The following is a 12,103-nucleotide window of genomic DNA, read 5'->3' as shown; positions in this document are numbered from 1 at the left end:
CAGCTCTCTGAATAACTAAAAAACTGAGATATACACGTGATATCATTTTCATGGTGATAGGAGTTAAAGCATGTTATTAAACATGGGAATATGGTGGCGCAGTGATTGTTCATGCCTCACACAGGATGCTTGCTGCGCTATATTGGACCTTCGATGAAATACTTTATTGCAGCAGTACTGTCTCTTTCAAACGTACTAACCTCCAGTTCCTGTCCTTACTTTTCTTTCTCCAAATACCCAATCGCCACACAATTAGCTCTGTAATAGACGTTAAGCCATCTGTAAGTTTAGAATGCTGATTCTTCAAAACTTTAAAGGAACACTGAAATATCTTCGCAGTACATGTTTAATTATTCTATCCATCTATCCTTCCAGCACCAGCAAGAATACAGTGCGAGGCAGGAACAATCCGTGAACGGAGTGCCAGCGCCTCGCTAGCGCTGCGGCACCGTGTCCTCACATGTTTAATTATTAACAATCTAGATTATTTAAATGAAGTTAAAGTTTTATCTGTATAATATAATAAACATATTTTGCTGCATTTCATCTTAAAAATGATATCGTCATCATATGTAAATACGCGCTTTATAAAGTGTCTCAGGTTGTGCAATATTATAACTATCGCAAGTTTACAGTGAGGTAATTGTACTTATAGGTACAAACAGTTCTACAAGGAGCACTTGATGGACTGATTGAGTGCGTTTATAGTTCTTGTTATGAAAGTGTTTCTGAATCGTGAGGTCCGTACAGGAAAGGCTCTGAAGCGTTTGCCGTGTGAGAGCAGTTCAATAGACAGCATGGCTGAGGCAGCGTGTGCTTGATGCTGTATACCGATAATTCTCTTTACAATCAGCTGCTGTAGAGCTGTGATTCCCCACTCAGATACAGTGATATAAATTCTCCGAGTGGTGCAGTGAGAGTAATATGGAAAAGGCTGATCCGCTGTGGCAACCCCTAGTGGGAGCAGCTGGAAGAAGAAGAAGGTGCAGTGAGATTAACAACGCTAAAGCAGCTATGGTATTTAGAATAGTTTGACCCTTCTGTGGACCATTATATTGTTACAGGTTAATTACAATCAGATGCATTAAACTAATAAACAATATGCGGTTAATTTCAGTGTATTTACAAAGCTGCGTCAGGGATGTGGATCTAAAAAAGAAAGGGTAACCATACAGAAACAGTAGCACTGCTTTGACGCTGGTTGCCGTCAGTTTGCAAAACCGAGAGGAGAACTTGCGTACTCCAGGGTATGAGCTACTGTAGAAATGTGCATGGCTTTACGCCAAGTTTAGCTTTTATACATCGTGATTTGAACGTGGAAACGTTCTTACACAACATTTTTGTGCGTGTGCACCGTTTATACATGAGGCCCCTGGTGTCTTGCGTGGTTTCTTCAAAGGTCGATACAGAATGTTGCTCATGACCGGATACATAGGTGATAGTCCTCAGGGACTGAAACTCCAGTCAGAAAGCCACAGAGTAGAGCACAGATGGTGATAATGTATCTAATCCTTTTATTGTTGATTTTCTAGGTATGAAGAAATCCAGTGTTTTGGTCCGAGGAAATGTATTTGTATGTGTGGTATAAAATAAATAATGAAATGAAGCATTTAGACTACACCAAATGATGAGTAAAGTACAATATATTTAGACTACCTCTGACTGCTAGAGTTAAACTGGTTTTGACAAAGTTATCAACCCGTCCTTGAAACAGAACTACAAAACAAATCTAACAATTAACTGAACTTGTAGCAAAATAACTTGCATTCATCAACAAAGACACATATGGCGCTTATGAAGCACCAAGAAATACAGTTTCCCAAACACTGCACATACCATGTTTAAAGCCATGAATGAACTCTTGCTAGAAAGGGAATATATAACCAAATATTAACATTGCATAGACATTGGCCAATCTTTTTTTTTTATTCTTAACTCTATATATACTTAAGTTTGATTGTTGACAGATTGCAAAGTTGTGGCACAGTGGTAGTGCTGGTACCTTGCAGTAAGGAGACCAGGCCTCACACATGGGTTGTCCTTGAATGGAGTTTGTATGTTCACATATTGGTATTCTAGTTTCTTCCCACAGTCCAAAGACCTGCACATTAGGTGGATTGGCAACACTAAACTGGCCCAAGTGTGTTTGTGGTGTGTGTGCTCCTCCTGTGATGGCCTTGCATACTTAAGCTTGCTGCGATAGCCTTCTGACCCATACGTGTTCTAGTTAGAAAATGGTATGGTATGGTACTTTGCAAGGTGTCACACTGCTTTTTCTTAAAGTGGCAAGACAAGTACAGTAAGTGCCCTAGCACAAAACAGAACATTAAACGTAAACATTGCAATCGAGCTCAAGCCTCACTGGGTCACATGTTTTGGGCATGCACCAAATTAACAACATTTTGTACAAAATCTTTAAATGCCTATCAGACAGCCTTGGTGTCACAATCCCTCCAACCTATTAACAGCTGTGTTTGATGTACTTCCAGATGGGCTGAAAGTGGAGAAGGACAAACAAACTGGAATTGCCTTTACTTTATTATTAGCACATAGATTTATCTTGCTCAACTGGAAGAATCCTAACCCACCTCTGTTAAGTCAGTGAGTAACTGATATTATATACTATTAGCAGTACAGACTTTATTAACTTCTTCAATGAGAAAATTAAAAATATAAGATCCCAGATCTCTGCATCACAGTACAAACCAAATACTAGCTTAGCAGACCCTGTCTCACATTGCACTCAGCACTTTAGTAATTTTAATCCTGTAACTGAGCAGGAAATCTTAAGTTTAATTTCTAAAATGAAGCCCACTACTTGTTCCCTAGATCCAGTGCCAACAAAACTAGTAAAAAGTGCAATGGATGTTCTTGCAGCGCCTATCCTAAACATTATCAATAGTTCATTATTGCATGGCACAGTACCAGATGCACTAAAAGTGTCAGTCATTAAACCATTACTTAAAAAGTCAGACCTTGACCCACATATACTAAGTAATTATAGGCCTATTTCAAATTTACCGTTTCTCTCTAAAATACTAGAAAAAGTAGTCGCCAGTCAGCTTCAGACACACCTTATGCATTACAATTTATTTGAGAAATTCCAGTCTGGTTTTCGCACTGGTCATAGTACAGAAACGGCACTAACACGGGTTGTAAATGACATTCTGATATCCTCTGATGAAGGAAACTCATCTGTAATTATGTTGTTGGACTTAAGTGCAGCATTTGACACCATCGACCATTCTATTTTACTGCACAGGCTAGAAAATGATGTTGGGCTTACAGGCACCGTGCTCGCTTGGTTTAGTTCTTACTTATCAAATCGATTCCAATATGTACAGAAATGTGCTGACAGTACTCCATCATTATACACAGAAGTTCAATATGGTGTCCCGCAGGGCTCAGTACTGGGACCTTTACTGTTTTCACTGTACATGCTTCCACTGGGATCTATCATTAGGAAACAATGTTAATTTTCACTCGTATGCAGATGACACCCAGTTATACCTTTCATTTAAATCAAATGAAGTTTCTCCAATGTGGTCTTTAATTAGTTGTGTTAGTGAATTAAAGGAGTGGATGAATAAGAACTACTTGTCTTTAAATACAGATAAAACAGAGATGTTAATTGTTGGAGGGAATGATGCTGATCACAATAATATTTTGTCATCATTTAACTCAATGGGAATCCCAGTCAATTTTACTGAATCAGCCCGCAATCTAGGAGTTATCTTTGACTCTAGCATGTCATTGAAAGCGCATATTACAAAGTTGTCCAAAACATGTTTCTTCCATCTTAAAAATGTTAGGAAATTAAGGCGCTTTTTAAATAAACAGGATTCTGAGAAACTAATTCATGCATTTATCTCTAGTAGGATTGACTACTGCAATACGGTGTTCACTGGATGTTCAAACTGTTCTTTATACAGCCTCCAGTTAATCCAAAATGCGGCTGCGAGAATTATTACAAGAACAAGAAAATACGAACACATAACTCCAGTTCTTAAATCCTTACACAGGCTCCCGGTTAAGTTCAGGGCAGATTTCAAAATCCTTCTTTTAACATATAAATCATTAAATGGTCGAGGTCCGGCTTACTTGTCTGAACTTATCATGACTTACAAACCAGAGCGCACATTAAGATCTCAAGATGCTGGTCTGCTTATGATTCCAAGGATTAATAAAATAACAGTGGGGGGTCGAGCTTTTAGTTACAGGGCCCCTAAACTGTGGAATGGTCTGCCTGCTACTATAAGAGATGCCCCTTCGGTCTCAGCTTTTAAATCCCGGCTGAAGACTCACTACTTCAGTTTAGCATATCCTGACTAGAGCTGCTGGTTAACTGTTCAGACTGCATCTCTGTTGTTAGTCATTAGCACTTAAACATAAGTAACATGACAGTTATAATTGTATACTAACCCTCACTTATTCTGTTTTTCTTCTCGGTACTCAAATGTGGCACTTGGTGCCACGGCCCACCTGCCAAGTTGTTTTGCCTGCCTAAGGAAAAGTCATCCCAGATGGAGGATCGCAAGAATCGTGGGAGAGAGGGGTCCTTTCATCGGATTGGCTGGCCCAGCACTGTTTCAGCTGTGGAATGGCCAAATGGGGGAGGCAGCTTGAAGGATGAGGTCTCCATGACTCTATACAAATACAAATCTTATTATGGGATATATCATCTACTGTTAAATTCTGCTCTGTACTTCTAAAATTTATATATATATATTTTTTTTTTATTTCTTACTATATTGAGAAATTGTTCTGTGTACTGTACTGTATTGTATTGACCCCCTTCTTTTGACACCCACTGCACGCCCAATCTACCTGGAAAGGGGTCTCTCTCTGAACTGCCTTTCCCAAGGTTTCTTCCATTTTTCCCTACTAGGTTTTTTTGGGAGTTTTTCCTTGTCTTCTTAGAGAGTCAAGGCTGGGGGGATGTCAAGAGGCAGGGCCTGTTAAAGCCCATTGCGGCACTTCCTGTGTGATTTTGGGCTATACAAAAATAAACTGTATTGTATTGTATTGTATTTGAAATTGGAATAAATCAAATTCTCACTTGGAGGATCTGGTCAAAACTTTTTTTTAAATATGGCAAGATCTAATGAATAACATTTTAGAACAGCAGTGGAATGTGTTGTGTGTTGTTTTACACCCAAGGTTAGATTTAAATAATTTTAGAACCTGGTAAGGACCAGGGGCCTCATGTATAAACGGTGCGTAAGCACAAAAATGTTGCGTAAGAACATTTCCACATTCAAATCACAATGTATAAAACCTAAACTTGGAGTAAAGCCACGCACATTTCCACGGTAGCTCATACCCTGGTGTACGTAAGTTCTCCGCTCGATTTTGCAGACTGGCGGCACCCAGCGTCAAAGCAGTGATACTGTTCCTGTGTGGTTACATTTTCTTTTTTAGATCCACATCCCTGATGCGGCTTTATCAAATACAATGAAATTAACCACATATTGTTTATTAATTTAATGCATCGGATTGTAATTAACCCGTTACAATATAATGGTCCACAGAAGGGTCAAACTATTCCAAATACCATAACTGCTTTAGGGTTGTTACTCTCACTTCACCTTCTTCTTCTTCTTCTTTCAGCTGCTCCCGTTAGGGGTTGCCACAGCGGATCATCTTTTCCATATTACTCTCACTGCACCACTCGGAGAATTTATATCACTGTATCTGAGTGGGGAATCACAGCTCTACAGCAGCTGACTGGAAAGAGAATTATCGGTATACACCATCAAGCACACGCTGCCTCAGCCACGCTGTCTATTTGAACTGCTTTCACATGGCAAACGCTTCAGAGCCTTTCCTGTACGGACCTTGCGGTTCAGAAACCGTTTCATCCCAGGAATTCTAAACGCACTCAATCAGTCCATCAAGTGCTCTTGTAGAACTGTTTGTACTTATAAGTACAATTACCTCACTGTAAACTTGCACCAAAGTTATAATATTGCACAACCTGAGCCACTTTATAAAGTGCGTATTTACATATGATGACGATATCATTTTTAAGATGAAATGCAGTAAAATATGTTTATTATACAGATAAAACTTTAAGTACACGGTGCCGCAGCACTAGCAAGGAGCTGGAGCTCTGTTCACGGATTGTTCCTGCCTCGCGCTGTATTCTTGCTGTGGTTGGCGCGACACTGGAAGGATAGATGGATAGAATAATTAAATATGTATACTACGAAGATATTTCAATGTTCCTTAAAAGTTTTGAAGAATAGGCGTTCTAAGCTTACATATAGCTTAATGTCTATTACAGAGCTGATTGTGTGGCAATTGGGTATTTGGAGAAAGAAAAGCAAGGAAAGGAATTGGAGGTTAGTACATTTGAAAGAGACAGTACTGCTACAATAAAGTATTTCATCGAAGGTCGCACACAGCAAGCATCTTGCGTGAGACATGAACACTCACTGCGCCACCATGTTCCCATGTTTAATAACATGCTTTAATTCCTATCATCATGAAAATGATATCACATTTACATCTCAGTATTTTAATTATTCAGAGAGCTGTAATATTACGAATGTAATGGATTCTGTGTCCTGTCGGAGGAAAAGAAAGCCCGGAAGCACGTAGTGATTCACACACATGGAGCACATAGAAATACAAACAAAGCATTTAACGTGCTACTTTAGTTACGATGAGATTTGAGAAACTGGACATTAAACGATTTTAAGATGAAGTTTAAGATGTTCTACTTTAATGACAAAATAAACTACGTGATTAAAGTGGAAATTTAGAGATTAAAGTTGACATTTCATGCTTTTTTCTCCACTGTGGGCCTATTTTTTTTTCTCTGTACCCTAATAAGCTTTCATGTGACACTCAGACGGTGGGCTACGACTCGCCTTTTTACGGCGACTTTGATATGTGACAACTCCTTTTTTATTTCGGGTACTGTGAGACTTTGTGAACTTGAGCTTTCGAGTTTCTCCGACATGCTATGTCACTTGATCAACTTCCTTTTGTTGTTTATACCACTGTTTAAACCAACTAATAGTACGTTTTTCCTTGCCTCCACTTGGTATTCGCTGAAATCCTTCTATATTCCCTCGTGCTTTTCCCATTGTCTTTTCACAGAAGGCTGATCTTAAGGGCTAATTATATTGATTTGCATATTCAAAGAGGAGTAATTCTGGGAGGAGTTGGGGCAGGACAGCAGGTGCATGCACGTGCATTACTTTTCACGCTGACCGGGATTTATGGAGCGGAAAAAACGTGGAAGTTGGCGTTAGCACAGATTTAAGCATCTGGATTTTTTTTTGTGCGTAAGCACATTTCTGCTTTTGTGCTTACATCATGTTATAGTGCAAATTCTACGCACGGCATTATGCATGAGGCCCCAGATGTTTTTTTTTTTTTTATTATGTCCTGATACGTAAAACCAAAGAACTGTAAGAGGGTGTACTTTCTTTTTCACATTACTGTACATGGCCACATAACTGGGTTATTGATGGAGAAATCTACCTCTGTTAACTCAGTTTCTCTAAACGGAATAACAGTTTACATAGAATTTTAGAAAGCAGGTATCTGTGAAAAACGGGGTTATTAAGGTACATATAAATGCACTCACGTCAGAATAGTTCCTTTAAACTTTGCAGCATATTACTGTCAGAAAATGGAAAGGTTCTAGTTATTATACATTGGAGAAAAAGTCGTAGTGCACCTTCACTAGTCATTCTAAATGACTAGTCATTCTAAAGTGTGCAAACATTAACATCTGTAAATAAAGTGATGTATTGGTCACCACTTTGAATTCAAATCCTGCTACTGACACTCTGTGACCATAAGCAAGTCACTTCATTTGCTTGTACTCCAAATGGAAAACCAATAATAAATGCAACCAGCTGTATCTCTCAAATGTTGTAAGTTGCCTTGAATAAAGTCATCAGCCAAGTAATAATGTGTATCCAGTAATAGGCAGAAGACCACTTCAGTATGACATAATAACTTGTTTTTAGGATATTCTTGATGAAAGGACTTACATGCCACAGCTCACTTAATTCCTAATTTAAATTCCACATTCTGTAACTATTCCAATATTACCCCTGTATGTGCCCCTCACCATTGTGGTATTAAAAAAATAAATGTCAAAAACCTTACACAGCACAGTCTTTGAAGTTAAAGGGAATACTGCTGTTTTCCTTACAGTATTTCTTTATATCTCAGTGTTACTGCTTATTTCTCTATTATAAAAAAAAAATATCCTGGAGAGAAACACTAGAGCCTCGAGACGTGATCTTCACGTTAAGATCACGGAAGACAGTTAAAAGACCCGCGAGGACCTTAAACATGACACATTGTGCCAAGAGACTGACCCAGGACCGTCTCGCAATGACGTAGAACATGAGATTCTTGCAAGACACGCCCTACTTACGATCAATATCAAATAAGACAACGGGCAGCAAAACACTCAGTCATGTAAAGGATTTGAGCACACACAAATCCAGGGTCTCGGCGCATATAAAGCGTATAGGGACAAAACGCTATAAATGAAACGTCGATGACTAAGCGAAGAAGAAAGCAGTGTGGAGAAAAGAGACTCAAAAGCGTTGGGAGAGAAAAAAGAGCAAAAAAGAATAAGAATAATCTAGGTGCAAATTCAGACAATAAGGAAAGTAATTATCAGCCCGGAACAAGTGGAATTGAAAAAAGGCACGTCCAATCAGGCTCAGAATTAAAAGACAAAGAATAAAAGACAAAGTAGAACTTCATAAACACGTTTACAAACGTTGGCGCTATACACATGCAGAGCAGATTATGAAAGCAGTGGAATTCGAAAGGCCCAAAAAAAAAAAACGTTTGCGTGATACAAATGTGGAGAAAGTTAAAGAGTATGAAACTAGGAAAATTAGAAAGTATACAGAAAAGAAAGTAAGGATCGCAGTAGATAGATAGATAGATACTTTATTAATCCCAAGGGGAAATTCACAATTCACAAAATTCACAGTAGCGCAAACAAACGAAAATTATTACTCGAAAAAGGGAAAATAATAACCACGGACCAGGTGTCATTGAAAAAAAAGCAGGACAAAGCGAGGTCAGAAATAAAAGAAAGAGTAGAAAACAAAGTAAAACGTCATAAAGAGGTTACAAAACAAAGGAGGCCAAACACATGCAGAGCAGGTTAGAGATAATGAAAACTGGAATTCAAAAGACTCAAAAAAAAATGTAGGCGCAAAACACATGCAGAGCAAGATACAGAATATGAAAGCAGAAAAAAATGACAGTGTCAAAACAAAGAAAGTAAACATCGCATTAGCGCAAAAAAAGAGAAATTATTACTCAGACAAATAACTAAAAGGCGAATAATGGTCGAATATATGGACACAGGTGATATGTCAGAAGTATGTAAACATTGTAAGGCTTTGAAGTTTAAGTCAGAGAATTTCAAAAACGTGTTTTACCTCACATGCATTTATTGGTTACTTTGCAATAAAAAATTATTAACTGCTGATGATGTAGATCGCTTTGTCTGTGCTGAAATTCCAAACAGAGAAACCTATCCTGAATTATGGTACAAAGTCATTAAACACATGTCACTGACCTCATTAAAAAGATTCAGCATATTGAGACTCGAAAGATTCCAAATATTATTTTTACAGAAGTTCTTAAATAAAAGTGAAACCAATGAAATAGCAACAATTCAAAGAAAAAAAAAAATCTTAAAAGTGTGTATCCAGAAAACCAAACACGGGGGTTGGCGAGCAGGGGGAACCCTAGTAAGACAATAATTTAATTACATTTAAGAAGGTAACATTTTAAACCGGTATATTAATGATTATTATGTTTTATTACTTGTTTAATATCTATTGTTTTGGTCATGCTGTTCAGCCAGAGTGCATCCAACCGTGTGTGGACAGTCCAGATGTTGCTTTCATCAGCTCATCCCCTTATATGACATATGCAGGCAAAGAGGAGTCATGGAGGTGATGTGACTGTCAAAAGAAATAGCTGACATGAAAGAACATTTCCACAAATGACAAAAAAGTTTAAATGACACTGCAAACATGTCCCACACCACACCGAAACTGAATGCTTAACCTTATTTGTCAGTTAATGGCTTCCAGCCATGAAGGAGTGAGGCTTGGCTGAGATATTCCTGAGCTGTTGGCCAGTTCCCTAGGAAATGACAAAAGGTAGCCAATATAAACTGACGAAAAAAATAAAAACAGAACAGTTCTTTAGTGCAAATATGCAACATTAACTGAAGAAAATGGCATGTTTGATTAAAATAAAAAAAAAACATCCGTTGCACATAATAAAATTGTTTTATCAGAAATTATTTAATTATGCTTAAAATACTTAATCTATACTGAAACAACATTTTATGTAAAATTAACTTTTTTCATGTTCTGTTAAATGAATTATACTAAACCAACATGACTCGATCAATAAAATATAACATTTTAATAATTTGTTTCCTATCCTTTTTAAGAAAATGCACATCACTGAGTTACTTAGCTATTACGTATTTAGGTTTTCTATCATACTTGATTCATTTTCATTTGTTAAATCTTTTTACAGATCATTTTCAAAGTGATAAATAAAAAATATAAACAGTTCAACTTAAACTAAGAATTCTGTTGTATAGGAGACAACGAAAAGATGTTTTTCTGACATAGGGTGGGCAACATCTTACCAGTGCATCAAAAGAAACTATCATAATTAACCCATGGCTTTCAGAAAAAAATCAATTTACTAAAAGTCTTAAACTTTTTTTCTAAATGTACAAAGGTATGGGGATCCCTGGGACCACAGGTCTACAAAAAGGGAGGATTTTTATACAAATACATGATAGTCACATACATAAAATGTGTTTATTTGGAGTTAAATTAACTTAATTTGACCGTGTACTATGAAAATAAGCATACCATGTGTTGAGTATTAAAAAGTTGTCATTTTGATTAAGATTAACATAAAACAGGTGAGCAAAGACAAGAAGCCCAGAAGCTGATTAGACTTCTGTTAAAAGAAAATAATTTATGGTTTGATATAACTGTGTTAATATGACATTTAAGAGAATTATGTCCATACTATTTGTGCTACCCATCTAAGATGGGTTAAAATCTAAGTAATCAATGCAAACCTCAGTGTTCATGTTCATCTACTTGAATGTATTTAGTAAAAGAAAAAATGCACTGTATGTATTGTTCCAACAGATGGTGCATTACAAACATTTGTTGTCATAAAATGCATGACTACAAATGTTTGTGATGCACCATCTGTTGGAATGACAAATGCAATGGGTATTCCTCTGTTACATGCCATTTGGTGAGGGATTCGTAAAAGCAGTGTAAATGTTTCTGATGCATCATCTGTTGGAATGACTGAGACATTGCAACCGGACACATACACAGTCACTTATCCTTTCATTACGGAGGATAACTAGAAAAAGCAACATAATATCAACACACATATTTTAAGTTACATTAACTTAAATTATGTAAGTAAAGTGGACAACCTCGTTGTTTATTTTTCAGTCTTGGCCCTCCTAAATAGCAACTGCAATAGAGTCTGTACATCATTGTCATCACTTTTGAGGTTTAATACGTTTGTCACGTCGACGCTCGGTGATATGCACTGCTGCGCGCCTGAGTCGCCATTCAGCTGCGTTTCCCTTCTTGATCGTGGGTGTCCTCGTTTCCCCATTTTCTCTTTTGCGTACGGATGAGTGAGAGTTGCCCAAAATATACGTACGCTCTTTCGTCTAGTTTCCTTTTACAAATATGTATGCACATAACAGGCCTCTTTTTGTGCGCATGTAATTTTTTTTAGTCTGACGCCAGAACAACTAAAATGGATACATAAATACGGTTTGAAATGCTTCTTGGAGTTCTAATTGAGTGTAGCGGCGGCGCACTTTTATTACGTCACTGACCTCCTCCGATCTGTGAAAGATTCTTTTTTTTTCTTCCAAATAAAAGCCTTCCGAATGGTATTCAGAAAGTGAAGTCGTTCACAAATGATTTTGTTACACGAGTTCGCCAGGTCGTTACGTGCCCCGTCTTCCTAAGTCCTCGTCCAGCTGCGTCATTGCTAGGTCAGAGGTGGGAGTTCATCGTGAAGCTGGGAG

This window comes from Erpetoichthys calabaricus, chromosome 8 (genome assembly GCF_900747795.2).
Source record: "Erpetoichthys calabaricus chromosome 8, fErpCal1.3, whole genome shotgun sequence".
NCBI classification, from domain to species: domain Eukaryota; kingdom Metazoa; phylum Chordata; class Cladistia; order Polypteriformes; family Polypteridae; genus Erpetoichthys; species Erpetoichthys calabaricus.
Note: the sequence above shows the minus strand (reverse complement) of the source record.